The sequence below is a fragment of the Diorhabda sublineata genome, chromosome 4 (genome assembly GCF_026230105.1).
Source record: "Diorhabda sublineata isolate icDioSubl1.1 chromosome 4, icDioSubl1.1, whole genome shotgun sequence".
NCBI lineage: Eukaryota > Metazoa > Arthropoda > Insecta > Coleoptera > Chrysomelidae > Diorhabda > Diorhabda sublineata.
Window position 1 is genome coordinate 2,621,236 of NC_079477.1, and position 6,000 is coordinate 2,627,235.

Genomic DNA, 6,000 nt, shown 5'->3' on the forward strand with positions numbered 1-6,000 from the left:
TTTAAAAATTTTTGTGAATGTGAAAATGGTTCTAACAATATAAACTGACTATGAAAAATATTGAATAAACAATGTCACTTACCGCGATTCTGTTACATATAAATTTCAATTTAATTAATTTTTATTTCAATGCCGAAAAAATTCAACTTAAATTTTGAAAACCGACATTTGATGAAAGTTTATAAACAACTGTTGCTTAGTGTCCAATTTTTTATATAAATTTCATGTTATTACTGTCAAAATTATTTGACGTTTTAATTTTAAGCAAACACGTCATTATATTAACATTACAAAAAACCAGGTGGCGTGTAAGTCATCACCCTTCCGGAATATGCTACAATTTTTGATACTGGCGGTATGGACCGTAGAGAAAAGGATGAGTATTTTTTATGGAAGAAAATACGAAAAAGTGTCTAGCTGTATACGATAAATAATAGTTCAAAAACCATCCAGAATGACGCTGGTGTAAATAAAGTGAAGTATGAATTAAAAACATAACCTAAAATATTATAGGGAAATTTGCACCTAGAATCACTTTAATTCGTGTTTTGTCTGTAACAATATTTTGCGTTTCCTTTAAAATTTACCCTGGTGTCAAAGTGGCGCTACCTTTTTTTGACACATTTGACATTTTTGACCATAAATCGCGGTAAATGTCTGTTCTGCTTTAATATTTGTAAAGTAAATGATATAAAGTAATTGTTAAACTCATTTCTAGTCGAGGTAAATTAAATTCTCTATCAATATCCATTTTTTTATTTTAATAACATTTGAATAAATAATAAGACACAAACATATATGATATTAAGACATTTATCTGATTTTAAATATTTTAGTGAGCGAATGAATGTATACTTGGTTGCCTATACTGTCATTGTCAAAAGAAATATATAAAAATCATGTACGTTTGGTTGCATATGATACAATCGTCGTTTAATATCAAATAATTCCTCAATTTCCGCCACAACCTGTTATTGGAATAACATAGTAAATAGTCCAATTATTTTTCTTTCTTATACAATTTTTAAATCACGAAAAGTGTTTTGGCAAACAATATCATGCATTTTTATAATTATAGCAATGAATTAATGATGGTAATTCTTAGTTCATAATTAGGTTAGCTATTTTCTAACCAAATGAACGCACAGGCGATACGATTTCGACAATAAGCCGGCGATTTGAAGTTGTCTCACTTAACCAACGTGTTTTCTAATTTCAACTTGGAAGAATCTAACAAAATGTCAAAATCAGCTGATGCCCATACAAAAATGGCCGCCTCGAGGTAAACAAACAAAGAATTGATAATTGTGAGCAATGTTTGGAACAATTAAATCGTAATAATACCGAATTATTGCGTCGGTATGTGACAATAGTTGTATCATTTCACACCGGAGTACAATGAACTGCACGTAACGAAGAGATTCCAAAGCGTGGTAAGTCTCTAAAGTCGGCCGGAACGATTATGGGATCAGTAGAAACAAAAACCATTAACAGCAACTATAACGTATCGTTATTGGAGCACCTTACATACGAATTCGCGGAAAACGACTCTATTTGAGGGTAAATAAAATGCTGTTCAATCAATTCAAAGCACCAATAAATGGAAACCACAGTCAAATTGCCTGAATTAGACCTCCACACGAGGCTCACATACAGGAGATCCCAGGTTCAAGTCACGGTTCAATTACTATGAAAAGTATCCTATTTCTCATATCTAAATTAATTTCAGAACCACATAATGCTCACACTGTGAGAAATATTTATATGGAGAATCAACAAAAATCGACGAAAACTTTGTTGGCTATTGTCAACTTTAAATAGTTGACACAAGTGTCAGGTTATAAAAGTTTTTTAAATTGAGATAGTATTCATTTGTGATTTGATAAATCCATTAAATATTATTTTATTAGAATATATTTATATCAAATTATAATTAATAAATAATATGGATACTGATAGTAGTGACGATTTTGATAATACTACGCCAGAGATATCGAAAAAAGCAACAAAAATATGGAGCATGGAATGGAGGAGAAATACAAAAAAATCTTTTTTGGAAACTGTACTTTTGGTATACTTTGAAGAGTTGGTGAAAACTTGAAAGGCGTCTACACTTTGGTCACAATACTCAATGTTGCAAAGTACTGTCAGTATAAAAAATAACATTCCTTTGGAAATTAAGAATTGTTAAAATAAATGTTTTTCGTATAAAGAATAAGTTGAAAGATATGAGATGTTCTGAATATCCTCAATAATAGTACTTCTTTTAGACATAATCGGAGAAAGAACAGAATGAAAATTAGTTATTATAGTCCATATTTAAATTTCAAAAAGTAGAGGTACCAGACTTGTTGCTGCATCAGACATCTTGATTTTAAGGGTTATTTTTTGTCTCTTAAATAACTCATTTATTTTCAATTTTACGCGAAAAATTGTAATAAACAAAGTTGTTTAAAAATAAATTTCCTACAATTTTGATTATTGTAAATTTTTCCTAGGATCGAATTTTTTCGATTTACACTCGAAAAGAGGGGGTGAATTTTTGGTTATCGAATAACACGTTTATTTTCAATTTTACGCGAAAAAGTGTAATAAACAAAGTTGTTTAAAATTAAATTTCCTACAATTTTGACTCATCAATTTTTTCATAGGATCGATTTTTTTCGATTTATACCCGAAAAGAGGGGGGGAATTTTTAGTTATCGAATAACTCGTTTATTTTCAATTTTACGCGAAAAAGTGTAATAAACAAAGTTGTTTAAAATTAAATTTCCTACAATTTTGATTCTTATCAATTTTTTCATAGGATCGAATTTTTTCGATTTATACTCGAAAAGAGGGGGGGAATTTTTGGTTATCGAATAACTCGTTTATTTTCAAGTTTACGCGAAAAATTGTAATAAACAAAGTTGTCTAAAATTAAATTTCCTACAATTTTGATTCCTAACAATTTTTTCATAGGATCGAATTTTTTCGATTTATACTCGAAAAGAGGGGGTGAATTTTTGATTATCGAATAACTCGTTTAATTTCAAGTTTACGCGAAAAAGTGTAATAAACAAAGTTGTCTAAAATTAAATTTCCTACAATTTTGATTCTTATCAATTTTTTCATAGGATCGAATTTTTTCGATTTATACCCGAAAAGAGGGGGGGAATTTTTGGTTATCGAATAACTCGTTTATTTTCAAGTTTACGCGAAAAAGTGTAATAAACAAAGTTGTTTAAAATTAAATTTCCTACAATCTTGATTCTTATCAATTTTTTCATAGGATCGAATTTTTTCGATTTATACTCGAAAAGAGGGGGGGAATTTTTGGTTATCGAATAACTCGTTTATTTTCAAGTTTACGCGAAAAATTGTAATAAACAAAGTTGTCTAAAATTAAATTTCCTACAATTTTGATTCTTATCAATTTTTTCATAGGATCGAATTTTTTCGATTTATACTCGAAAAGAGGGGGTGAATTTTTGATTATCGAATAACTCGTTTAATTTCAAGTTTACGCGAAAAAGTGTAATAAACAAAGTTGTCTAAAATTAAATTTCCTACAATTTTGATTCTTATCAATTTTTTCATAGGATCGAATTTTTTCGATTTATACCCGAAAAGAGGGGGGGAATTTTTGGTTATCGAATAACTCGTTTATTTTCAAGTTTACGCGAAAAATTGTAATAAACAAAGTTGTTTAAAATTAAATTTCCTACAATCTTGATTCTTATCAATTTTTTCATAGGATCGAATTTTTTCGATTTATACCCGAAAAGAGGGGGGGAATTTTTGGTTATCGAATAACTCGTTTATTTTCAAGTTTACGCGAAAAATTGTAATAAACAAAGTTGTCTAAAATTAAATTTCCTACAATCTTGATTCTCATCAATTTTTTCCTATGATCGATTTTTTTTCGATTTATACTCGAAAAGAGGGGGTGAATTTTTGGTTATCGAATAACTCGTTTATTTTCAAGTTTACGCGAAAAATTGTAATAAACAAAGTTGTCTAAAATTAAATTTCCTACAATTTTGATTCCTAACAATTTTTTCATAGGATCGAATTTTTTCGATTTATACTCGAAAAGAGGGGGTGAATTTTTGATTATCGAATAACTCGTTTAATTTCAATTTTACGCGAAAAAGTGTGATAAACAAAGTTGTCTAAAATTAAATTTCCTACAATTTTGATTCTCATCAATTTTTTCCTATGATCGATTTTTTTTCGATTTATACTCGAAAAGAGGGGGTGAATTTTTGGTTATCGAATAACTCGTTTATTTTCAAGTTTACGCGAAAAATTGTAATAAACAAAGTTGTCTAAAATTAAATTTCCTACAATTTTGATTCCTAACAATTTTTTCATAGGATCGAATTTTTTCGATTTATACTCGAAAAGAGGGGGTGAATTTTTGATTATCGAATAACTCGTTTAATTTCAATTTTACGCGAAAAAGTGTGATAAACAAAGTTGTCTAAAATTAAATTTCCTACAATTTTGATTCTTATCAATTTTTTCATAGGATCGAATTTTTTCGATTTATACTCGAAAAGAGGGGGGGAATTTTTGGTTATCGAATAACTCGTTTATTTTCAATTTTACGCGAAAAATTGTAATAAACAAAGTTGTCTAAAATTAAATTTCCTACAATCTTGATTCTCATCAATTTTTTCCTATGATCGATTTTTTTCGATTTATACCCGAAAAAGGGGGGGAATTTTTGATTATCGAATAACTCGTTTATTTTCAAGTTTACGCGAAAAATTGTAATAAACAAAGTTGTCTAAAATTAAATTTCCTACAATCTTGATTCTTATCAATTTTTTCATAGGATCGAATTGTTTCGATTTATACCCGAAAAGAGGGGGGGAATTTTTGATTATCGAATAACTCGTTTATTTTCAATTTTACGCGAAAAAGTGTAATAAACAAAGTTGTCTAAAATTAAATTTCCTACAATTTTGATTCCTAACAATTTTTTCATAGGATCGAATTTTTTCGATTTATACTCGAAAAGAGGGGGGGAATTTTTGGTTATCGAATAACTCGTTTATTTTCAAGTTTACGCGAAAAATTGTAATAAACAAAGTTGTCTAAAATTAAATTTCCTACAATTTTGATTCCTAACAATTTTTTCATAGGATCGAATTTTTTCGATTTATACTCGAAAAGAGGGGGTGAATTTTTGATTATCGAATAACTCGTTTAATTTCAAGTTTACGCGAAAAAGTGTAATAAACAAAGTTGTCTAAAATTAAATTTCCTACAATTTTGATTCTTATCAATTTTTTCATAGGATCGAATTTTTTCGATTTATACCCGAAAAGAGGGGGGGAATTTTTGGTTATCGAATAACTCGTTTATTTTCAAGTTTACGCGAAAAAGTGTAATAAACAAAGTTGTTTAAAATTAAATTTCCTACAATCTTGATTCTTATCAATTTTTTCATAGGATCGAATTTTTTCGATTTATACTCGAAAAGAGGGGGGGAATTTTTGGTTATCGAATAACTCGTTTATTTTCAAGTTTACGCGAAAAATTGTAATAAACAAAGTTGTCTAAAATTAAATTTCCTACAATTTTGATTCTTATCAATTTTTTCATAGGATCGAATTTTTTCGATTTATACTCGAAAAGAGGGGGTGAATTTTTGATTATCGAATAACTCGTTTAATTTCAAGTTTACGCGAAAAAGTGTAATAAACAAAGTTGTCTAAAATTAAATTTCCTACAATTTTGATTCTTATCAATTTTTTCATAGGATCGAATTTTTTCGATTTATACCCGAAAAGAGGGGGGGAATTTTTGGTTATCGAATAACTCGTTTATTTTCAAGTTTACGCGAAAAATTGTAATAAACAAAGTTGTTTAAAATTAAATTTCCTACAATCTTGATTCTTATCAATTTTTTCATAGGATCGAATTTTTTCGATTTATACCCGAAAAGAGGGGGGGAATTTTTGGTTATCGAATAACTCGTTTATTTTCAAGTTTACGCGAAAAATTGTA